This window comes from Schistocerca americana, chromosome X (assembly GCF_021461395.2).
Source record: "Schistocerca americana isolate TAMUIC-IGC-003095 chromosome X, iqSchAmer2.1, whole genome shotgun sequence".
Classification (NCBI taxonomy): domain Eukaryota; kingdom Metazoa; phylum Arthropoda; class Insecta; order Orthoptera; family Acrididae; genus Schistocerca; species Schistocerca americana.
This window is the reverse complement of record NC_060130.1, coordinates 998,295,825-998,322,847: the sequence shown is the minus strand read 5'-3', so window position 1 is coordinate 998,322,847 and position 27,023 is coordinate 998,295,825.

Sequence of the window (27,023 nt, the reverse complement as noted above, 5' to 3'; positions counted from 1 at the left end):
AATTAGTTGGGCTATGGACCATGTTCCGACAGATAGTGTATAGCTCCCTTGGTAGGAAGGAAGTATGTCATTTTTGTTCCTTCTTTTAGGTTAGGAAGGATCTGGTAGGTTCTCTTCCCTCTGTTCTCTCCCAGATTTCTTGCCAACCTCTATCATTCCATGCCTTTATTTCCTTATCCGATGAGTTTCTTGTGCCCATGATCTCCTTTACCTTACAACACTCGGTTTTTTGAGACAAAATTGTGTACCTCTCTTTCGTACTGCCAGGTCTAGAGGTAGCAATCCCAATATCACCATCAGCGCCTCTGGCGGTATTTTTCAATACGCGATTGTCATGCGCAGGATTACACTTCCCTGTTCTCGCCGTAGAGCCAGTGCTGTCCTTACCCTTCTGCTCTATGAGCCCAAACGCTGGACCCGCAGCCCACAACAGCAACTAAGATTAACTTGTGGTACACTGAAGGGCCAAACAAACTGGTACATCTGCCCAATATCGTGTAGCGCCCCCGCGAGCACCAGAAGTGTCACAACACGACGTGGTATAGACTCGACTAATGTCTGAAGTAGTGCTGGAGGAAACTGACACCACCAATCCTGCAGGACTGTCCATAAATCCGTAAGCGTACGTGGGGCTGGAGATTTCTTCTGGACAGCACATTGCAAGGCAGCCCAAATGTCGTCAATGATGTTCATGTCTGGGGAGATTGGTGGCCAGCGGAAGTGTTTCAACACAGAAGAGTGCTCCTTGAGCCACTCTGTAGCAATTCTGGACGTGTGGGGTGTGGTATTGTCTTGCTGGACTTAGCCAAGTCCGTCGCAATGCACAATGTACGTGAATGGATGCAGGTGATGAGGCAGAATGCTTACGTACGTGTCCCCTTTCACAGTCGTATCTAGAAGTATCGGGGGTCCCATATCATTCTAACTGTACATGCACCACATCATTACAGTGCCTCCATCAGCATGAACAGTTCCCTGCTGACATGCAGGGTCAAAGGAATCATGAGGTTGTCTCCATACCCGCACATGTCCATTCGCTCGTTACAATTTGGAATGAGACTCGTATGACCAGGCAACATGTTTCCAGTCATCAATAGTCCAATGTCGGTGTTGACAGGCCCAGGCGAGGCGTAAAGCTTTGTGTAGTGCAGTCATCAAGGGTACACGAGTGGGCCTTCGGCTCCTAGAGCCCATATCGATGATGTTTCGTTGAATGGTTCGCACGCTGACACTTGTTGGTAGCACAGCATTGAAATCTGCAGCAATTTTCCTGGTTGCACTTTTGTCACTCTGAACGATTCTCTTCAGTCGCCGTTGAGCCCGTTCTTGCGGGATCTTTTTCTGGCCGCATCGCTACCTGGGAGATTCTGTGTCCCATCGCTCGTGCGCCAACTGTAACACATCGTTCAAACTCACTTAAATCTTAATAACCTGCCATTGTAGCAGCAGTAACCGATCTAACAACTGCGCCAGATACTTGTTGTCTTATATTGGAGTTGCCGACCGCAGCACCGTATTCTGCCTGTTCACATATCTCTGTATTTGAACACGCATGCCTATACTACTTTCCTTTGCGCTTCAGTGTACGTTGTTATTGCACTTAGTGGCAGCTGAAAACCTCTTTGGCCAATTTCTATTATTGTATTTAGCGTTTTCATGCCTGTCCGGCAGACGGCTTCTACCTGCCCATGGAAGTTTTGCTCTTCGTCGATATTAATTCCAGGGTACATGTGTCTACATCTACACCTACATGATTAATCTGCAACCCACAATTAAGTGACGGGTTCACAGATCTACATTTAAGCTACTTCTCTACCGTACCACTCTCGAAGAGAGAGCGGAAAAAATTGACACTTCAATCTTTCCGTGTGAACTCTGATTTCTCTTATATTATTATTATGATCATTTCTCCCTATATAAGTGGGTGCTAACAGAATACTTTCAGACCCTGAGGAGACAGATGATGATTAAAATTTCATGAGAAGGTCCTACCGCAGCGATCATGACAATGTTCAGCCGCAGCGAAAACGCCTTTGTTTTAATGACTGACACCCCAGTCCGTATATCATATCTCACCTTCATTTCACGATAGAAACCGAGCTGCCCTTCTCTGAACTTTTCCGACGTCCTCCGTCCGATGCGGATCCCACAACGCACAGCGGTACTCCAGAAGAGGGCGGAAAAACGTACTGTAAACAAACTCTTTAGTAGAGCCGTTACGTTTTCTACGTGTTCTGCCATTAAATCGCAGTCTTTGGTTTGCTTTCCCCACAACATTATCGATGTGATCCTTCCGATTTCAGTTTCCGCAACTGTAATTCCCAAGTACTTAGTTAAATTAACGGCCATAAGATTTGTGTGATTTATTGTGCAACTGAAATTTAGCGCATTCCTTTTACCCTCATGTGGATGACTTCACACTTTTCATTATCTAAGAGTCAATTGTCACTTTTTACACCATACAGACATATTTCCTAAATCATTTTGGAGTTCTTGATCATCTGATGACTTTACAAGACGGTAAATGACAGCGTCATCTGCAAACAATCTAAGTTGGCCGCTCAGATCGTCTCCCAAATCGTTTATGTGAATCAGGAACAACACAAGGCCTATAGCACTTTCTTGGGGGAACGCCAGATGTTACTTTCGTTTTACTGGATGACTTTCAGTCGGTTATTATGATTTGTGGCCTTTCTGACGGGAAATCACGAATCCCGTCACACAACTGAGACAAATATGGAATGAGTTTGACGTTCCCCGTAATAGCAGTAATTACTTCGAGAGACTAAAGAGCTAGCTGTGTTTCACAAGAACGATACTTTCAGAATCCAAAGACCAATAACTGGTTTACTTCGAGAACCACAAAGAGAGCCCTGTGGGCAACCTTTGGTGATGTCTTTCATAATTTTCTCTACAGGAAATTATAATTGCACTTAACTGTCTGTGCAGTAATCTCGTAGACTCTTATACAGACGCCTGCGACACCCCATCTGTTTCAGTCTTTTGAACAGGGGAGGCCACCGCGAATTATCAAACTCGCCAGAGGTATCAATCATTATGCCTGTAATATACTTGTTGTCTGAGGCGTTCATAACATTCATTGCGTGATTTATCGCATTCTCGGTGGATTTACCTCTCCTGAAATAGAACTGCCAGAAGTTCATGCCTACTACCTGTCTGTGGTCCCTTAGGCGGCGGCACAGAAGCTCTTCCTGTACATTGGCTTCAGTATTTAGCAAAGTTTTTATATATGCAACCGTTTGTTATATATGCTGTCCTGAAGAGGGACAGCAGCCTTTTCAGTAGTTGCAGGGGCAACAGTCTGGATGATTGACTGATCTGGCCTTCTAACACTAACCAAAACGGCCTTGATGTGCTGATACTGTGAACGGCTGAAAGCAAGGGGAAACTACAGCTGTAATTTTGCCGAGAGCATGCAGCTTTACTGTATGGTTAAATGATGATGGCGTCCTTTTGGGTAAAATATTCCGGAGGGACTACTCAGGAGGACGTCGTTCGTTATCAGGAGAAAGAAAACTGGCGTTCTACGGATCGAAGAGTGGAATGTCAGATCCCTTAATCGGGCAGGTAGGTTAGAAAATTTAAAAATGGAAATGGATAGGTTTATGTTAGATATAGTGGGAATTATTGAAGATCGGTGGCAGGAGGAACACGACTTCTGGTCAGGTCAATACAGGGTTATAAATACAAAATCAAATAGGGGTAATGCAAGAGTAGGTTTAATAATGAATAAAAAATTAGGAGTGCGCATAAGCTACAACAAACAGCATAGTGAACGCATTATTGTGTACAAGATAGACACCAAGCTCACGCCTACTACAGTAGTACAAGTTTATATGCCACTAGCTCCGCAGATGACGACGAGATTGATGAAATGTATGATGATAGTGAAAGGAGACGAAAATTTAGTAGTCGTGGGTGACTGGGGAATTCGATAGTAGGAAAAGGAAGAGAAGGAAACGTAGCAGGTGAATATGGAATGGAGGTAAGAAATGAAAGAGGAAGCCACCTGGTAGAATTTTGCACAGAGCGTAACTTAATCATAGCTAACACTTGGTTCAAGAATCATGAAAGAAGGTTGTATACATGGAAGAGGCCTGGAGATACTGGAAGGTTTCAGATAGATTATGTAATGGCAAGACAGAGTTTTATGAACCAAATTTTAAATTGTGAGACATTTCCAGGGGCAGATGTGGACTCTGACCACACTCTATTGGTTATGAACTGTAGATTAAAACTGAAGAAACAGCAAAAAGGTGGGAATTTAAGGAGATGAGACCTGGATAAACTGACAGAACCAGAGGTTGTACAGAGTTCCAGGAGAGCATTAGGAACGATTGACAGGAACGGGGGAAAGAAATACAGTATAAAAAGAATGGGTATCTTTGAGGGATGTAATAGTGAAGGCAGCAGAGGATCAAGTAGGTAAAAAGACGAGGGCTAGTAGGAATCCTTAGGTAACAGAAGAAATACTGAATTTAATTGATGAAAGGAGAAAATTTAAAAATGCATCAAATGAAGCAGGCAAAAATGAATACAAACGTCTCAAAAATTAGATCGACAGGAAGTGTAAAATGGCTAAGCAGGGATGGTTAGAGGAGAAATGTAATGATGTAGAGGCTTATGTCACTAGGGTAAGATAGATACTGCCTACAGGAAAATTAAAGAGACCTTTGGAGAAAAGAGAACCACTTGTATGAATATCAAGAGCTCAGATGGAAACCCAGTTCTAAGCAAAGAAGGGAAAGCAGAAAGGTGGAAGGAGTATATAGAGGGTATATACAAGGGCGATGTAACTGAGGACAATATTATGGAAAGGGAAGAGGATGTATATGAAGATGAAATGGGAGATATGATACTGCGTGAAGAGTTTGACAGAGCACTGAAAGACCTGAGTCGAAACAAGGCCGCGGCAGTAGACAACATTCCATTGGAACTACTGACGACCTTGGGAGAACCAGGCCTAACAAAACTCTACCATCTGGTGAGCAAGATGTATGAGACAGGCGAAATACCCTCAGACTTCAAGAAGAATATAATAAGTCCAATCCCAAAGAAAGCAGGTGTTGACAGGTGTGAAAATTACCGATCTACAGTTTAATAAGGTATGGCTGCAAAATACTAACACGAATTATTTATAGACGAATGGAAAAACTGGTAGAAGCCGACCTCAGGGAAGATCAGTTTGGATTCCATAGAAATGTTGGAACACGTGAGGCAATACTGACCCTACGACGTATCTTAGAAGATAGATTAAGGAAAGGCAAACCCACGATTCTAGCATTTGTAGACTTAGAGATAGCTTTTGACAATGTTGACTGGAGTACTCTCTTTCAAATTCTGAAGGTGACAGGGGTAAAAGGCTATTTACAATTTGTACAGAAACCAGATGGCAGTTATAAGAGTCGAGTCTCATGAAAGGGAAGCAGTGGTTGGGAAGGGAGTGAGACAGGGTTGTAGCCTGTCCCCGATGTTATTCAATCTGTATATTGAGCAAGCAGTAAAGGAAACAAAAGAAAAATATGGAGTAGGAATTATAATCCATGGAGAAGAAATAAAAACTTTGAGGTTCGCCGATGACGTTGTAATTCTGTCAGAGACAGCAAAGGACCTCGAAAAGCAGTTGAACGGAATGGAAAGTGTCTTGAAAGGGGGATATAAGATGAACCTCAACAAAAACAAAACGAGAAAAATGGAATGTAGTCGAATTAAATCAGGTGATGCTGAGGGAATTAGTTTAGGAAATGAGACAGTTAAAGTAGTAGATGGGTTTTGCTATTTGGTGAGCAAAATAACTGATGATGGTCGAAGTAGAGAGGATATAAAATGAAGATGCGCAATGGCAAGGAAAACGTTTCTCAAGAAGAGAAATTTGTTAACATCGAGTATAGATTTAAGTGTCAGGAAGTCGTTTCTGAAAGTATTTGTATGGGGTGTAGCCATGTATGCTAGTGAAACGTGGACGATAAATAGTTTGGACAAAAAGGAACAGAAGCTTTCGAAATGTGGTGCTACAGAAGAATGCTAAAGATTAGGTGGGTAGATCACATAACTAATGAGGAGGTATTGAATAGAATTAGGGAGAAGAGAAATTTGTGGCACAGCTTGACTAGAAGAAGGGATCGGTTGGTAGGATATGTTCTGAGGCACCAAGGGATCGGGAATTTAGTACTGGAGGACAGCGTGGAGGGTAAAAATCGTATAGGGAGACCAATAGATGAATACACTAAGCAGATTCAGAAGGATGTAGGCTGCAGTAGGTACTGGGAGATGAAGAAGCTTGCACAGGATAGAGTAGCATGGAGAGCTGCATCAAACCAGTCTCTGGACTGAAGACCACAACAACAAAAGCATCATCCTTTGACGCTCTCAGACGGATCTCGACCATAGGCACCTCGGAAATGGCGCTGAGCTGCAACAGGCGACCGTGTTTCATAAAACCACAAGGCACAGAACACATTCTGCTTTCTCTTCTCTGCTACATTTCTAAATTACACTACCTGTAGCAAATCAGATGCTGTCAGAGCACATGTAAAAGTTTATCCATAAAAACTCGATGAGTTAAGCTACCATTTTAAAAAAAGAAAGAAAACGAATAGACATATGAAAAGTTTCTCCTCAAAAATCTTTGAGATAAACTACCAGTTGCAAGAAATCGCATAGATGTATCTGCGCAGTTCCTTAGAACAACTTTTTCCAACCAAGGAAAAAATTTCGCTCTCCCTGCTTATCGACACAGCCTGGCTTTCGAGCCTCACACTGGCCATATTTGCATTTCAGTAGAAGATTGCGGCCGCCCTAGTACATTTCTCAGTTACTTCTGCAAAAAGCTTTAAGCCAACATTAACAAGTGTTATATCACTGCAGCTACGTTTCAGAGAGCTTTCGAATGCCGTTACGTATAGTATACTGTTCCAAATAAAGAGGATACTTGGTTTCTTATCTTTTGTGGTACGGATGAAAAAGTATCGAACATTTAATAAAATTACACATCCCTATGCGTTCTGTTATTTACCGAATTCCTTCTTCCGATATGTTGAGCTATTCAGTAAATGAGATTAGCATTACGTATTACGTAATTCATTCTGTACACAGGAGATGTCGCCGGTACCTCTCTGAGGTTGCACGCAGGTCAGTGCCGTCGTTGAGATATGCAGACGACTAACACTTGGCGAAAGACATTATTCATAAGTTGTAAAATAGTGATCGTAAAGAGAGGTAAAGACGTGACAGCGTGAGCTAAACCATTCAGAATTGAAATCTGGAGCGGTTGATGCGGAGGTACACTATACACATTCCGACAAATATCGTACGGTGGCTTACAGATAATAACTATAGGCGAAGCTTCACTTGCAGAATGTTAACAGTATCTTAGAGCATGTCTTCACTAGCAACAAACATATTTTATTCGGAAATGAAATTCGTTTCCGATCAGTACAGTCGGGTCTCACTGAGAATGCACGTCACATCTCTCTGTAATTCAGAAATGTCGAAACTATTGGAGACGGTGGGCGGAAATCTGGTGTCGTATCTGCGCCTGCACAAAGACCGCCAGCTCAGATTACTCGCTGTCTCGCGGTCGCGACGAGCCGGGGCTCGCACCTCCCCCGCCTTTATCTGGGCTGTTTACTACGTCTCACATATTATACCTGACAGAAAAGGGAGCTCGCACCAAAGAACTTCGTGCAGCCGTGGAAACCGCAGCTTTCGATACGATCGCAGATAGCGATTTCGTTTACAGCTTGTAAACACGTTGAGCAGAATGCTTCAAAACTACGCGTAGCTAGAAAGATGTAAGTAGACAAAAGTTGGCTGGAACGTTTGGCTTTCCCACGCAGCGCAGCACAGCGGCGCTGAACTGTTTTCGTCATCTCGTCATCCGTGGGTCCGCCAGGAAGAAGCGAGTGGCAGGCCGTGTTTCGTTTTGTCGGCCTCACTGGCCTACCTGCTAAACTCGCTGACGTGAGTTCATCGCGAAGTATAAGCTCGGTAGTAAGCTGAAAGTAAAATGGTGGCCTTATACACTGACGGAAAAAGATCGAAATACCAAAAATAATTAATGTAGCATAACGAAATTCCAGTAATACATTTGTTTATGTAACGTATTTAAATTATTAACAGCCGGCTTAAGTCTGGAACCGCACGACCGCTTCGGTCGCAAGTTAGAATCCTGCCTCGGGCATGGATGTGTGTGATGTCCTTAGATTAGTTAGGTTTAAGTAGTTCTAAGTTCTAGGGGACTGATGACCTCAGATATTAAGTCCCATAGTGCCCATTTGAACCATTTTGTAAGTGATTAATGTTGCAAGATTACAGGTTAATGTAAGCGTGAGATAAGCCATTGCAAATGTTAAATGCTGGTACATTAATAACCGGTGTAGCCGCCAGAATGTTGAATGCAAGCATGCAAACGTGCATGCATTCTGTTGTACAGATTCTGTTGTACAGATGACCTCAACCCAAGGATAAATAACTATCAAAATTTGAACTGTGAAGTCATCCAAAATTCTCGTTGTAAAACCACACTCTTTGTTATACTTCTCAATTGGTCACGATCCCACTTTGTTTATGAACTGAAAACTCCAATATTCACGAGAAAATGCTCTGAAATTAACCTGAATCGACAAAATTGTGTATATATTCTCTGAAGCTTCAGAGACATCTAAGACAATATCTGAAAGGAGTTAGAAAAAGTGACAAAATTTCGTGAATCACACACAATACTGTTAATAATTGCATGAACACTGGGGGGGGGGGGGGGGGGTTCACCATACATCTACCCACTTTTGAGTATAATCAGTGTCTCTTAATACTACGACTCGTAGCAATACAATATCAAAAATTTTTATTACTGGGTAAACAGTCCCTACGTGATTTGACAGCTGACATTTATAATTCACGCTCACATCAGGAAATGCACCAATACAGGAATAGCAGCTTTTACCTTATTGGTCAGAACGCAAGCAATTATGGTGGTCGCCGTAATTTTCGCGCGACGCCATATTTCGTGACAAAATACTCTTATTAGTCACTGTCGTATATCTAGTCTCATAACAATACATAAAATAACTACAATAATTTTCACATGCAAGGAGAATTAGTTCTAATGAGAGGAAGAAGTTTATATTTACTGGTGTGTGAACAATGATTACCAGGCAACTCTTAATTCACTGATTGTAATTTTATTTTCGTTAGCAGAAAGCAAACAAACCAAACAAATAATTTATTTGAATAGAGTCTGTAATTCTTATACTTTTAATAGAGAAAGAAAGTTTCTAGGTCAGGGGATAGCGTTCGGCGAAATCTCTTAACTTTTTGTTGTATACGAAGCGTTGCGTTGGGCAGCACGATGTCGGCGGGTTACGATGATGAGAGCAGGATAAAGGCAGTTCCGCTGGTTCATCTTCTCCGGCGAAACGCAAATAAAGTTCCGGCACAGCTGTATCATTAACCCCGTCGTGATTAACAAACCACAAGACGCTAGTATACGACCGTTGTTGACATGTCCTCACTTTCAAAGTACATTAAGTAGACATCGCTCGTTTTCACACTTTATGCACTGTCCATGACGCTATCGTCCATAATTACACAGTTCATCACATTCGTATAGTCTTAGCCACAAATACACAGTTCATAGAATTGTTCTTGTGTGTGAAGCACTCCCGGGTTCGATTCCCGGCGGGGTCAGGGATTTTCTCTGCCTCGTGATGACTGGGTGTTGTGTGATGTCCTTAGGTTAGTTAGGTTTAAGTAGTTCTAAGTTCTAGGGGACTGATGACCATAGATGCTAAGTCCCATTGTGCTCAGAGCCATTTGAACCATTTTTTGTGAAGCACACCGTAAAAAATGTCCACTCTGTTCTCGCATTTCAAACTTCGACAACTTCACTGAAAATCATTTATATTGCACAGTTACTTAAAGTCTTCACTTTCACGGCTTGATAGAATGCGATAGACAACAGTTCCACCACCCAAAACCCATACCAGCAAAGTTCATTCGTATAGAAGCACCGTTCGTGTCGGCCACAACAAAGTATTGTTAGCGGCACTTTCACGGTCCGGTTTATTTGCTCTTAAAGTTCGCTGGCGATGGCATTACATACCGCAGTGGTAAAGAGAATTAACTATCTGATAGTTCGGTATCACTGTCCATACAATTACGTATGCTTTTCATAAGACACAGTACTATTTTTCCGCGCACGCTTCACAGACACACCATCCACCATCCCCTCTACTACACAACCACCTTTCGACTATCGATATCACTATCGCTGTCTCCTTTCTATAGATGTTATATCGTTATCGTAAATTACATAAATCTTTATAAATGTTATTGACTGCATTTTTCACAATTAATAATGTTCCAAAAGAGAACTTTACAAACTTTACCACAGGTACAAAGCAAGAAACATATTTATCCATTGGCAAACGAAATAATCACAATTACATCTTACATTTAAAAACCATATGCATAATTAGCAATGCCTTCACAGTGCCGGATGTCAGTTTGTTCCATGGCTGTTATACCTGGCCCGTCAATACAGCGGCGGTTAATCTTGATTGTGGACAACCCTGGAATTGTCGTCCGGTGATGTCCCATATGTGCTCCATTGGAGACAGATGTGGTGGTGGAGAAGGCCAAGGTAACATGCCAACACTTTGTAGAGCATGTTGGGTTACAACAGTGGTATGTTTTAAAGCGTTATCCTGTTGGAAAACACTCCCTGGAATGTTGCTCATGAACGACAGCACAATAGGTCGAAGCTGCAGATTGACGAGCAGATTTGCAGTGAGGGTGCGTCGGATAACACGAGAGTGCTCCTGCTGTCATACGAAATCACGCCGCAGACCATAACTTGAAGTGTAGGTCCAGTATGTCTAGCATGCAGGCAGGTTGGTTGCCGGTCCTCAGCTGGCCTCCTTCTAACCAACACACAGCCATCACCGGCACCGAGGAAGAACCAGCTTCCATCGGAAAATACAACGGACCTCCACCCTGTGCTCCAATGAGCTTTCGCTAGGCACCACTGAAGTCGCAAATGACGGCGATATGGGGTCAGTGGAATTGACGATACGGTTCTGTCCTTGAAGTAATGGATTTGTAACATTTCGTTGTATGACTGTGGTGCCAACTGCTGCTCAGTTTGCTGGTGCAGATGCAGTGCGGCGCGCCAGAGCCGTATGCCGAACACGCTAGTCTTCCCTCTCACTAGTGCCAGCAATCATGAACAGTGTCTACATTTCTGCCAAGTCTTTCTGCAGTATCGCAGAAGGAACATTTAGCTTCTCGTAGCCCTATACACGAGGTTGTTGAAACTCAGCGAGGTGTTAATAATGGTGTCTCTGTCGCCTTAAAGGCATTCTTGACTAACGTCGACTCACCGCGTACTATCCCAAAGATAACTAACGCTCACGACCGTTCAGCGTGTATTTAAAGCAAACCTGATTTGCGTCCTCACACTGGTGCTATTAGCGCCACTCTTACGCGGCCAGCGCAAAATTTGAATAGATATCAACTTTCAGATGTAGAAGCACGTCTACCAGTTTTCGTTTATGTCGCGCAACTCCCTCTTGGTACTGAGATCTTTGTTCGGAAAGTGTAGATAATAGTAATCTGAATGGGACAGTGTCACTGAGGAAAGAGAGGTTTATGAATTTTTCCGAGTATTGGTGAATGTCGCAAAATGGTGGACATACAGTCTTCATGAAGATAAATGCATTTTTTGACTGGTCGTGGATTACATAATAAGTATTTTGTTATTTTTAGAATAATCTGGAGAACCGACGGGAAACCCGTTTCGGTGTAGGGAGAAAACCAGAGTAAGTACAGGGTGTTTCAAAAATGACCGGTATATTTGAAACGGCAATAAAAACTAAACGAGCAGCGATAGAAATACACCGTTTGTTGCAATATGCTTGGGACAACAGTACATTTTCAGGGGGACAAACTTTCGAAATTACAGTAGTTACAATTTTCAACAACAGATGGCGCTGCAAGTGATGTGAAAGATATAGAAGACAATGCAGTCTGTGGGTGCGCCATTCTGTACGTCGTCTTTCTGCTGTAAGCGTGTGCTGTTCACAACGTGCAAGTGTGCTGTAGACAACATGGTTTATTCCTTAGAACAGAGGATTTTTCTGGTGTTGGAATCCCACCGCCTAGAACACAGTGTTGTTGCAACAAGACGAAGTTTTCAACGGAGGTTTAATGTAACCAAAGGACCGAAAAGCGATACAATAAAGGATCTGTTTGAAAAATTTCAACGGACTGGGAACGTGACGGATGAACGTGCTGGAAAGGTAGGGCGACCGCGTACGGCAACCACAGAGGGCAACGCGCAGCTAGTGCAGCAGGTGATCCAACAGCGGCCTCGGGTTTCCGTTCGCCTTGTTGCAGCTGCGGTCCAAATGACGCCAACGTCCACGTATCGTCTCATGCGCCAGAGTTTACACCTCTATCCATACAAAATTCAAAAGCGGCAACCCCACAGCGCCGCTACCATTGCTGCACGAGAGACATTCGCTAACGATATAGTGCACAGGATTGATGACGGCGATATGCATTTGGCAGCATTTGGTTTACTGACGAAGCTTATTTTTACCTGGACGGCTTCGTCAATAAACAGAACTGGCGCATATGGGGAACCGAAAAGCCCCATGTTGCAGTCCCATCGTCCCTGCATCCTCAAAAAGTACTGGTCTGGGCCGCCATTTCTTCCAAAGGAATCATTGGCCCATTTTTCAGATCCGAAACGATTACTGCATCACGCTATCTGGACATTCTTCGTGAATTTGTGGCGGTACAAACTGCCTTAGACGACACTGCGAACACCTCGTGGTTTATGCAAGATGGTGCCCGGCCACATCGCACGGCCGACGTCTTTAATTTCCTGAATGAATATTTCGATGATCGTGTGATTGCTTTGGGCTATCCGAAACATACAGGAGGCGGTGTGGATTGGCCTCCCTTTTCGCCAGACATGAACCCCTGTGACTTCTTTCTGTGGGGACACTTGAAAGACCAGGTGTACCGCCAGAATCCAGAAACAATTGAACAGCTGAAGCAGTACATCTCATCTGCATGTGAAGCCATTCCGCCAGACACGTTGTCAAAGGTTTCAGGTAATTTCATTCAGAGACTACGCCATATTATTGCTACGCGTGGTGGATATGTGGAAAATATCGTACTATAGAGTTTCCCAGCCCGCGCGCCATCTGTTGTTGAAAATTGTAACTACTGTAATTTCGAAAGTTTGTCTGCCTGAAAATGTACTGTTGTCCCAAGCATATTGCAACAAACGGTGTATTTCTATCGCTGCTCGTTTAGTTTTTATTGCCGTTTCAAATATACCGGTCATTTTTGAAACACCCTGTACATTTCAAGAGCATTGATTTCGACTTCATTATAGACGACGCCAAAGACATCCTGAGACCTGTCAATCAACAGTACGTCATTGGTCGTACGAAATTGTGCTCGGTGGTAGGTAGGGTGGACGATTGTTTCTGCTAAAGAGAATTAGACTTGTGGCCCGCTTGCAAAAAGCATTAGTAGGCGGGCCATGGGTAAAGTTGCAACAGGTGACAGGAGAAGTATTCGTAGACGGAAGTACACCAAGGATTAGAGGGGGGAGTCTGGAGGGATAACCAACTGCGTCAGGGACTTCTGAAGACTATAATTTGTGAAATTTTGTCAGCATATTGATCGTCTTACAATCCCTATGACGTTTTGTGTGATACTCATTGCGAAATGTGGTCGATTTTCACGTAGGTATCAGGGTAGTATGATTCCATGTACGTGAACAGTCAATGCGACAGACGAATTTAGAGATTCAAAAAGTGGTCACTTCAAGGGATAATGCAATACTGAATGCCTGGGACCGTCTGTCATCACCAGTGACAGTCTGCTGTTCCATTCTTGCCCGTGCTTGGTTTCAGAGTAGATTACATCGGTAGTAGGATCATATTAGTGTTATTTACACAGACGGCAAAAAACTCGTAACACGAAGGAGTTGTGCGATATAAACGAAAGTTGGTAGACGTGTTTCTACATTCCTACATCTGAAAGGTGTCACTTCAGATTTGGCGCTGGTCGCTTTAAATACACGCTTTAACGGTCGTGAGCGTTGGTTACTTTTGAGATTGGACGTGGTGAGTTGATGCCAGTCAAGAACGCTTTTAAGGCGACAAAGACGACGTTATTAACACGAGGTACTGTAATAGGGCTACGAGAATCTGGATGCTCCTTCTCCGATACTGCAGAAAGACTTAGCAGAAATGTAGCCACTGTAGATGATCGCTGGCAGCGATGGTCACGCGAATGTGAGATTGCAAGACGACCAGGCTCCAACGGCCGCGTCGCGATACCGAGACAGAAGACCACGGTGGCTGCGGCGCATCGTACTATGTCTGCAGCAGGAATCTGATCAGCAGTTAGCACCACAGTTACACAGATAGCTCTAACAAGTCGGTTACTTCAACAACCGCTCCGAGATGGATACCCTGTACCGTCCATTCCACTGACACCAAATCCCCGTCCTTTGCGACTTCAGTGGTGCCAAGCGAGAGCTCATTGGTGGGCAGGGTGAAAGTCTGTTGTGTTTCCTGATGAAATCTGATTCTGCCTCGGAGCCAATGACGGCCGTGCGTTGGTTTGGAAGAGACAAGTTGAGGGCCTGCAGCCAACGTGCCTATATGCTAACATACTGAACCTACGCCTTTAGTTATGGTGTGGAATGTGATTTCAAATGACAGCAGAAGCACTCTCGTGGTTATTCAGCTCACCCTACCTGCGAATTTGTATGTCAGTCTGCTTAATCGAACTGTTGTACTGCCATTCACGAAGAGCATTCTAGGGGGTGTTTTCCAATATGATAACGCTCGACCTCATATCGCTATTGTAACCCAACATGCTCTACAGAGTGTCGACATGTTGCCTGGGCCCACTAGATCACCGGATCTGTCTCCAATCGAGCACATATGGGACATCATCGGTTGACAAATCCAGCGTCATCTACAAACAGCACCAACCGCTCCTGTACTGACCGACCAAGTGCAATAGGCATGGAACTGAATCCCACAAACTGACATGCTGCACCTGTACTACACAATGCACGAACGTTTCCATGCTTTCATTCATCATTCTGGCGGTCACACTGGTTATTAATCTACCAGTATTTCACATTAGCAATGTCTTATCTCGCGCTTGCATTAATCTGTGATCTTGCAGTGTTAATCACCTAAATGTGTTGTGTAGAAAAACGTATTCCATTATCTTACCTTAATTTTTTTGTTTTGTGTTGCGATTTTTTCAGACAATGTATGTATTTATTGGTATTTCTTTCGATATATGTACTATCTAAGATAAGGATTTATCAGAATGGGACGGAAATTGGTAGATCTGTTGTAGATCTATAGACAAATAAATTTCTGAAAAATTTCATTGTTTATTCAAGAGAAAGGGCTTTACAAACTGAATAATCAGTAATGTGTTGCTCTAACCTTAGCCCTTATGCAAGCAGTTATTCAGCTTGTCAGCGACTGATAGACATGTTGGATGCCCTCCTAAGGCATATCATGCAACATTCTGTCCAGTTGGCGCGTTTCTTCGTCGAAACCGCAGTTGACGGGAGTGTTCTGCCCGTGATAAGAGATCCGCAGTGGGAGGCTCTACTGCTTGTCTTCGTGTTTGCCAAGCCCTACCTGGTCCAGCAAGGTCGCCTGATCTCTCCTCAGCTGAGAACGTTTGGAGCAGTATTGACAGGGCCCTCTGACCAGCGAGGGATTTTGACGGTCTGACTCACCAACTGGACAGAATGTGGCACAATTCTGTCAATCAGTGACTAACTGAATACCTGCTTGAATAAGGGCTAAACTGGATCAGCGCCTTACTGACTTCCTGAATTTGTGAAGCGCTTGCTCCTGAATTAATCAACATTTTTTTTTTAATTTTATTCATTTGTTTTTCTTCACACATACATTAAATCTACCCATTTCGATCCCATTTAGATAATTCCTCCTCCTTAGTGGTGCATCGAAAGCAAAACCAGCTAATATTGCAATTATTTTTATAGTAAAATACTAAAAATACCTTAAGTTCTGTTCTCTGTGAGGTAACGGGGGAGTTGTGGCGACCTGAAAATATTCTAAGTTCGGAGTTGGCGTCCAGGCCGACCGCTTGCTGGGAATACCGTGTTGATGCTGTGTCGAGGAATGCACTTTGTGTCGATACAGGACATTTGTATGTCGGGAGTGCCAAAGATGGTGAACACTGTGAAACCATAATGGCAGACATTTCGCAGTTCATGTAGAAATTAATAATAGCCACAGGAATCATGATACCCTAAAAAGAAACATGTACATTACCATTATTTGCACGATGATTCGGATGGTGTAATCAGATTTTCAATGTCTTTACTAGTTTAAAGTTCAGTATCTGACTGTAAATTATACAAGTAACACCCAGCAACGAATTTCCAAAATCTAAACGGTTCATCCGATTTTGTCGATCGAAATGTCTTTAGAAAGCTATTAGTGTAAACCTAAATTGGTATGAATTACAGGCATGTAACTTGAAATAGTACATGGGTTATTGGAGGTCAAAGTGGCCGATTACTATTTATAGCGTCAGGCCATAAGTACTCCACAGTTACAAGAAAAAACGGTAGCAGCATGTCTATAAATATATTTATTCGTCTATGTCTTTGTTTATATCCGATATATACTATTCATGAAGAAATTGGTCAAATATTTACTGTGTTTTAGAAAACACAGGGAAATTAGGCTATTGGCCTACTTTCCTTTCCGTTCATTTGATATACGTTTATTTGATTTGTTTATGTATTTAATAAAGTGTGTTAGAGTGTGTTAATTGTCCAGCCAAAGGAATATTTATTTAATTTCAAGTTATTTAAATCTAATTCCAGTATTTCGTATGTGTTTCAATATGTTTATGAGTGTGCGTTGGCTTGGAGACATGGCGAGAGCGCTCTAGCCAATCACAGCGCTCGTTACAGTGGTAGGCGACTACCGAAGTCAATGGAGAGACTGTATGGAAGTGAAGGAGGAGCATCAGGTCGCACAGGACACGGGGGAGTGCTGGGCGGCAAGGCGCAACGGACGGTCGCAGGAAACACTAGGAGAGTGTTGAGCAGTTTGCGCGTGGTGGCGGGAAGTAGAAATATTTCGTAGTGCCGACTTGTGCACATGGGAGATTTCCGTGGCTTCTGCAGTGAAGATGTAGTACGCGTTTAGAAGCGAATGTCTCGAGAGCTGCATTGTTGTTCATAACTAATTACGTGAAGTAAGAATCTATTGTTTCCCTGTCATTCAATTTATATTTTATGTAATTGCTGGACCATAGACACCAATAAGTGATTTTCAGTAGTAAGCGGCATTCTTGAAGGTACTTCTGTCTTACTCATCATTTAAAGTCGTCAAAAAAGTAGCTGCTGATTTTATTTAATTACAATCTTTCATTTATAAATTTCTATGTTACATTCAAAATTCGCGATTGCTGGGTGATAGGAACCTTTGACCACTCAGTTCATGTGTATATTCATATTGTATACTGTAGACTGAGCAGTATTTGGCTTGTAATGCGGCAAATACGTATCCCAGCCCATAGACAACGAAACCATCCAAAACTTTAAATATTTCAACTCTGAGTCTGAGGGTGCGTCGTTGAGGACCACCATTATTTTTTTTTTTTAAAGGCTGCACCTCACTCACTGTTTTTGCATTATGGAGATAGACAAAAAAAGTAAATAAAATAAAATTAAACCCTTTGATTGACTTGAAGGTATCTTCCATTTTTTCGTATTTTTATTCGTGTAGTTAACAAAGTAAAATTGCTGGCCTCCTTTGATATTCCTTAGCTTAACATCTCTTTCATTTCGAAAAGATTCTGACTCAGATTTAGGGCAGGGAAGTTAGAACGCATTAAAAATGTAATGGAAAGAATGGAATATCATCGTGGTCCTGATTCGGCCGAATGGATGAGCGTTCAGCGAGCGCATTGTATGTGACATCTGAATGAATGTGACATGTGAATGAATAGTGTAACATTAGCTTTTGATTACATTAGACCTTTATGTAATTAGTCACTGAGGTGACAAGGGACAGTTTTTGCACAGATACTAATGGCGATAGCATCGAGTACACACGGTTTAAACGGGCAGTGCATTGACGGCGCTGTCACCTGTACTCAAGCGGTTCATGCAAAAAGGTTCCCGACGTGATTGTGGCCACACGCCGGGAGCTAACCCACCTTGAACGCAGAATGGTAGTTGGAGCTAGACCCACAGGTCACTCCATCTCGGAAATCATTAGATAATTCAGGATTTAGAGATGCACGGTGTCAAGAGTGTGCCAAGAGAACCAAATTTTACTCGTCACCTCTCACCGCGGACAACGCAGTGGCCGTCGGCCTTCACTTAACGACCGAGAGAGGTGGCGTTTGTGTAGAGTTGTCATTGCTAACAGACAAATGCCAATGGGTGAAATAACCGTAGAAATCAATGTGGGACGTACGACGAACGTATCCGTTAGGACAGTGCGGCGAAATTGGGCGATAATGGGCTATCGCAGCAGACCTCCACCGTGAGTATCTTTGCTTACAGTATAACATCGCACGGGGCGCCTCTCCTGAGCTCGTGACTTTGTCGGTTGGACCCTAGACGGGTAGAAAACCGTTACCTCGTTAGATGAGTTCCGATTACATTTGGCAAGAGCTGACGGTAGGGCTCGAGTGTAGCGCAGACCCGACGAAACCGTGGACCGAGGTCGTCAACAAGGCAATGTACAAGCTTGTGGTGGCTCCATAATGATACGGGTTGCGTTTACATGAAATGGGCTGAGTCCTCTGGTATACGTGACCTGATCACTGACTGGAAATGGTCATGTTCGGCTACTTGTAAGCCATTTGCAGCCAAGAACGATGGTATTTTTGTGGATGACAATGCGCTTTGTCACCGAGCCGCAATTGTTTGTTGTTGGTTTGAAGAACATTCTGGACCGTTCGAGCGAATGATTTGGTTACCCAGAGCATCCGACACGAATCCCATCAAATATTTATGGGCTATAATCGAGAGGTCAGTTGGTGCACAGAATCCTGTATCAGTAACTCTTTCGCAATCATGGACGGATATAGAGGCAGCGTGGTTCAGTACTTATGCAAGGGAATTCCAGCGACTTGTTGAGTCCGTGCCACGTCGAGCTGCTGCACTGAGGCTGTTGGGAAGTATCCCATAACTTCTGTCTCCTCAGTGTACACTACGATGTTTGTTAACTTTGAATTACGTTTTATTGTTGTTTTAAGCTGACATATGTAATATCATTGTAAAATGATATTTGTACGAATAAAACATTTAACTATGTAACTGACAGCCAGAGATCGAGAAAGATAGTGTGCAGACACTGATGGAGGTCGAACCTGCCCCACGTGACACGCTGTATCAAGCGTCCGTATCGTCGATCGACCGGAATCTGCGCTGCACACGTCCCCTCGTCAAGACACAGTAACTGAGAGCCCTTACCAGGGATGTCACCATCCGTACGCCCAAGATCTAAGCCTTGTCCTGAGTATTAAAGAGGGGAAGTACTCGCTATGCCGCATGCAGCAACTTCCGGAAGGCATTCGATACCGTGCCGCATTGTCGCTTAGAGAACAAAATATGAACCTGGGAAGCAACGACCCACATTTTAGACTATTTACTCGACTTCCCAGCAAATATGATTCTACATGTCGTTCTTAATGGGACGAAATAGACAAACATAAAAATAACTACCGCTATATCTCGAGGAAGTGTTATATGGCCTTTACTGTTTACAATATACGTAAATGATCTAATGGATAACGGCAGAATTTCCGCAAGGCAGTTCATGGACGATGTTGTTATCAACTCCAGCAGCCTGCAACGAAATCCAGGAAGACATTCAGAGGATTAACGAATGGTCCCGGAGATGGTAGTGAAACAAAGTAAAATACCTGGGGAAAACAGTCCGAAAGGTATAATTTACAACGACTACATAAAATTAATTGTGGGAAAAGTAGACGCCAGGCTGAGATTCATTGGAAGAATCTTTAGGATATGTAATTCTTTCATGACAGGAGTGGCTTTCAACACACACTTTCGACCGATTCTAGAGTATTCCTCGTTAATCTGATAATTTTACAAGATGGTGTTAATAGTAGATATATAGAATATCCAATTAAGAGCGGCGTGTTTCGTCACTGGTTCGTCTAGTAAGCACAAGAGCGCTGCGGAGACTCCCATCTCGAGTTGCAGGCACCACAAGAGAGCCGTAGCACATCACAGAGTTGTCTACCCTTAAAATTCCTAGACCCGTATGGCAAGAAGATCATACAACATATTTGTTGCTCCCAGATACATCTCATGAAATGACCAAGACGAGAAAAGCAGGGAAATTGGAGCCCATCCGAAGGTTTCAAAAATGTTCAGATGTGTGTGAAATCTTATGGTACTTAACTGCTAACGTCATCAGTCCCTAAGCTTACACACTACTTAACCTAAATTATTCTAAGGACAAACACACACGTCCATGCCCGAGGGAGGACTCGAAACTCCGCTGGGACCAGCCGCACTACGAAGGTTTACCAAGTCGTTCTTCGCACGCATCATTCGCGAAAGGAACAGGGAATGGGGCAAAAAATAGAGGTACAGGCAGTACCTCCCGCCACACACTGCAAGATGGCCTTCAGAGTATAGACGTAGACGGAGAAGTAGAGATTGACGTCATTGTGGAATCCAAAGATTGCATTAGTGGGTTCAAGAACCGCAACCGTTATACCTCGCGCTGATATGGCAACGATAATGACTTTGATTGGGGGAAATCTCTGGCTCGTCACGTACTATAATGTTAGCAGCACAGTAACTCACATGCAGGTCAGTTGTTTATTGGAAACATACACCACAGTGCTATCAAATCTCAAACGATATTGCAAATATTTTTGTGAATTTAAATTTCTGGTTATTGTAGGGGTGGTTTTCACTTGTTTACGTCTACTTGTGAATCAGCCCGTAAGCAGTTCTGCATGGTGCTGACCGCTACCGACATATCATCAATGTTCCTGCACTCAGTAACTCCTACAAACGTTGTGAGCTCAGTGGACTTTGCTTCCACGACACAACAAAAGGTCAAGTAATATTATTTACAGAATATCTGCGGAGGAAGACCATGCTTTAATACTAGAACTATACTCTGCTTGGTGTTCTTACCGCAAGCAACGTTTGTGTGAAACCAAGTTCACTCGTGGGACCAGGAGGATGGTAGTAGAGGGGTTCAGGTTGGTGCAGTATTTTTGACCTCCCTCAATACATTGTTGTTGTTGTGGTCTTCAGTCCTGAGACTGGTTTGATTCAGCTCTCCATGCTACTCTATCCTGTGCAAGCTTCTTCATCTCCCAGTACCTACTGCAACTTACATCCTTCTGAATTTGCTTAGTGTATTCATCTCTTGGTCTCCCTCTACGATTTTTACCCTCCACGCTGCCCTCCAATACTAAATTGATGATCCCTTGATGCCTCAGAACATGTCCTACCAACCGATCCCTTCTGCTGGTCAAGTTGTGCCACAAACGTCTCTTCTCCCCAATCCTATTCAATACTTCCTCATTAGTTATGTGATCTACCCATCTAATCTTCAGCATTCTTCTGTAGCACCGCCTTTCGAAAGCTTCTATTCTCTTCTTGTCCAAACTATTTATCGTCCATGTTTCACTTCCATACATGGCTACACTCCATACAAATACTTTCAGAAATGACTTCCTGACACTTAAATCTATACTCGATGTTAACAAATTTCTCTTCTTCAGAAACGCCTTCCTTGCCATTGCCAGTGTACATTTTATATCCTCTCTACTTCAACCATCATCAGTTTTTTGCTCCCCAAATAGCAAAACTCCTTTACTACTTTAATTGTCTCATTTCCTAATCTAATTCCCTCAGTGTGGTGTCACCGCCAGACACCACACTTGCTACGTGGTAGCCTTTAAATCGGCCGCGGTCCGGTAGTATACGTCGGACCCGCGTGTCGCCACTGTCAGTGATAGCAGACCGAGCGCCACCACACGGCAGGTCTAGAGAGACTTACTAGCACTCGCCCCAGTTGTACAGCAGACTTTGCTAGGAAAGCCACACTGACAAATACGCTCTCATTTGCCGAGACGATGGTTAGCATAACCTTCAGCTAAGTCATTGGCTACGACCTAGCAAGGCGCCATAGCTTTGATAAGTAATATTGTGAAGCATGTATCATCAAGAGCGATGTTCTACAAATGTGGATTAAAGTTAAGTATTACAGCAACTGCGTCCATTTCCTAAGTTCTCATTTCCTTTTAAATGTTCCAGACCTCACGCCAATCTGCGTGAGCTTAACGCGTGCCTTTCGGCTTCCTCTCGTTGTGAGTTGGCTGTCTTGCTAAGTCACAACAATCAGCATCACCCGATTTAATTCGACTACATTCCATTATCCTCGTTTTGCTTTTGTTGAGGTTCATCTTATATCCTCCTTTCAAGACACTGTCCATTCCGTTCAACTGCTCTTCCAAGTCCTTTGCTGTCTCTGACAGAATTACAATGTCATTGGTGAACCACAAAGTTTTTATTTCTTCTCCATGGATTTTAATACCTACTCCGAATTTTTCTTTTGTTTCCTTTACTGCTTGCTCAATATACAGATTGAATAACATCGGGGAGAGACTACAACCCCGTCTTACTCCCTTCCCAACCACTGCTTCCCTTTCATGTCCCTCGACTCTTATAACTGCCATCTGGTTTCTGTACAAGTTGTAAATAGCCTTTCGCTCCCTGTATTTTACCCCTGCCACCCTTAGAATTTGAAAGAGAGTATTCCAGTCAACATTGTCAAAAGCTTTCCCTAAGTCTACAAATGCTAGAAACGTAGGTTTGCCTTTCCTTAATCTTTCTTCTAAGATAAGTCTTAAGGTCAGTATTCCCTCACGTGTTCCAGTGTTTCTACGGAACCCAACCCGATCATCCCCGAGGTCGGCTTCTACTAGTTTTTCCAGTTTTTTTTAGTATTTTGCAGCTGTGGCTTATTAAACTGATTGTTCGGTAATTTTCACATCTGTCAACACCTGCTTTCTTTGAGATTGGAATTATTATACATTTATGCACTGTCTTCTGTTAAAAACAACACGAGCAAGTGGGACATCCGATTATACATGCAAATGTGTTGGAAAAATTGTAGCGAACAGAATTCAGTACAACTGAGGCGCTTCGGTAGCGTGGTGCGCACTTCACGGTAATATGACAGGGCCGCTGCTGTAATGATAATGTCTGTATCTCTTTAAGGCACTTTGCAGGCGATGCAGCTGTGTAGTTATAGTCGGCATCATCCTTAATAATATTCACCTAGTCCACAGCTGTCGTGGGGGCTTCGATTACTACCACAGGTGCCATGGAAGCGCATGTGAAGTCCCCACAAGCATGATACTTCCCTCACCGACCTTCGTTCCTGGCGCTGTGCATGCTTCAAGCAGTCGGTCACCCAAATAACGGCGTATCCGGACACGAAGTTCGCACAAGAAACTTAAGCGTGGACGTCCACTGACATAAGCATCTCTGACAAGGAGGAGATTGTTAAGGCCCTCCTTCGCGGAATGAGCGTCTCGGATATGGCGAAACTGGTCAGCTGTTCGCATGCTAGCGTCATGTGCATCTATGGAAAATGGATGAACGACGATGAAACCACTTCTGGCGAAGAGTGTTGGACATCCGTGCCTCATCGCAGAACATAGAGGTAGGTAGGAGGTATTCCCACACAATGCAGGTCGGCAGGAGGTTGTCTGTGCTGGTGCAAGCATAGGTGTTCAGCACACATTGCTAAACACAGGACTCCGTAGTAGGCGATCCTACGTGTTACCGTCCTGACCCAACGATGTCGTCACTTACGACTGAAGTAAGTAGGGGATCATCCAGATAGGACCGTGGATCAATGGAAACAAGTCGCTTGGTCGGTTCAGTCACGTTTTACATTACACCAGGTCTGTGATACTGTGATACTGTTATTATTAAGGATTTCTGTATTTTTGGTGTTTTGATAGCCTGTGTAAGTTGTAAGTGAACAGGAGTAAGTATTGTCAAACAGTACGAATGTACTAGAAAATCGTCTACACATGCTCCCTCAAAGCAATGAGGGTAAACGACACGAATTCCATGAGTATCTTAGTCCTAATGACTCACACCTTTTCAGGGGAGAAGTAGCGGGACCAGCCACTCGAAGGAGAAGTGTTATTTTACAGACATGCAGGCGTCGGTTTAACTAGCAAGCAGTGGACGTTATGGTTGACCTATAACACGTGGGAGATGAGGAATGACACTCGGAGGTTGCAGGAATCATTTGCGCAGTTGTATGGAGAAGCAGAGACAAAGGAAGTGTTAACAAAAGTGCAACAAAAATATCAGGGATTACGACTTTCAAACGAGGGGTTGAGGGAGAAGTTACGTCAGGTAATGAACTTCATACCACGAACATTGTTACGAAGGGAGAGGGGATGGCTGGATGCTGGCGGAAACTTACTAAAAACAGTGTTTGCCACAGGGGAAAACGATCACATTCAAGAGCTGAACAGCACGCTAGGACAAGTACAGCAGCGGATGCTCATTGACCACACAGTTGACGAAGTTAGAGCAGGATGGGTTGAATGACACCAAGATAGTGCTGGACCTGACAGTGGAGTTCTTACAGTATATGGTGAATACTATGGTAACAATAAATAACGACTTGGATAGAGAGCAGATTCGGCTAAATTTATTGGACTGAAGGATAGTTGTGGCAAAGTTTCCATGCTCACTGGCAGACAGTTTGAGTGATGTGGGGATGGATGTAGCACAATGGCAGGAAACGTTCATCACACCGTACACGATCAAGTTAAGTGCTACGTTGTTGATACCAGAACAGTTATTAGCTGAACTACGAAACGTACAGGATGAGTTAACAGCAGAGTTGCAGCATATAGTGGAAGAAACGGAACGCAGTTTGCCTCTGTTTTACCACATATCGAAAGTTGAAATTGACATATATAGAGTGAGACTATATGTGTTAGTGCGGTTCCCAGTGGCGAGTATGAATGCATACTACCAATGCTTCACGACTCGTCCCTTCCTAGTGATGTAGGAAGCTATAGAAAAATTTGTAGTGTAGATGCACGAGAAGTATTGCTAGTTTTGGAAAGGATGGAAACTTTCGTATTGGTGTTAGCAGAAGAGGTACGTAAGTCTGCCTGACTAGGGTGTTTCAGACTAGGGTAAGCAGGCTTGTGAAATACACCTGTTCCCCTACATCCTTATTTTCAGAAAGCAGGTATGCATCCGGTTTACTTGGTATTTTCTCCTGAGGTAATACTATGTTTCAAATGGCTCTAAGCACTAAGGGACTTAACATCTGATGTCATCAGTCCCCTAGACTTAGAACTACTTAAACCTAACTAACCTAAGGACAGCACACACATCCATGCCCGAGGCAGGATTCGAATCTGCGACCGTAGCAGCAGCGCGGTTCCGGACTGAAGCTCCTAGAACCAGGTAATACTGATACAAACAAGGAAAGCCGAAGGGCGTGGTACGGATGGAATTGCGGGATAGCTGAATGCTAGCTAATGGTACAACTTGTGACATATCGGGCAAGACATTCCGTCTCCGGGTTTATTGTGGTGTCGTATACTATCGATACCACGCCATGCAGTCCACGTCTGGAAGTTGGCAGTAGCTCATGGGACTGCTCCGCCAATCCACTGCCGGCTCCGAGACACGTGCGGTTAGCACACCACAGAGCCGACTTAACAGGACGCTCCGCCGACGCCAGCCCGGTCCGTGGAGTTCTGTCGGTACATTCGAAGCGTTACTAGCTAGCCTCCGTTGTTACTGCATACGACGAACGTGGCTGTCCCATGGAACTGTTGGACTATAACTGAGCTTGCTAAACTCAAGTTAAGTAAACCAGAGTTACGTTCTTATTGGTGTGCTTATCACTATTTTTGTTCTCTGCCTCAGCACCCACCTATTCCTCGGCACCCACCCTGAGTCGAGCCAACACTTACGTTACTGGAATGACGGTAGTAAATCTGAAACAGCCTTCATTGTATTGACCCAAGAAGCGGCTAGATGTGTTGTCATCCCATAACCTAACTTTTTTAAATGGACCATGAACCCTGACTTCCTAAATTCATTACACGAATTCATAGCGTCACAGAAGGGGCTGATCATAGCAGAACAGATATTTCAGAAGTGCCGCGAAAAGATAGCCCACAACAATACAACTGTGTCTCACTGTCTAGTGCTGTATTGACTCAGATTTTTTTTCTGCAACCTACATCTGCCTGAATAGAAGATCTGTACAACTTCATTAACTGTCGGTCCATCAAATAGAAGCTGATTGGATAATCAATAACAATGAGGACCAGTTACGTGAGAATTAGAATAATAGATTACGTGGTAAATGAGGAGGAGTGAGTAAGATAATGAATTGTAGAACGTTTATAAATTTTGCTGTGGAAAAATTATTGACCTAATTTGTAAGTAATGACTTATTGGACATAAGTTTCTGAGGTAATACGACTTCAGTGGAATGAACAGAGAAAATAGTGTTTTAGGATTAAGATCCTAGCCAGTCAACCTTGTAGCTAACCCTACACAAGAATAAGTAAGGAGCCAGATGCACTGTACCTAACTGTTGATCTATGAATATCTGACATGAAGTTTCCTTACGCACCTCGCGAAAAATCTGAGGCCGATTTTTGAAGGAGAGGACACTGTTGAACCCTGTAGCAGGCCGAGCGGGTCGAGGCGCCAAATTGCGGACACAGAAGAAATACAGAGTGCCCATGATTCGGATGATATGGCTTACGAATCACCAAGCCGCAGCTCTGTTATGAGCTGAGTTGAAGAAACCAGTTTAGTACCCTAACAAGCATGGACCAAACCCATATAAATATTGGTCCTTTTCAGTAGAGGTATGCGCAGT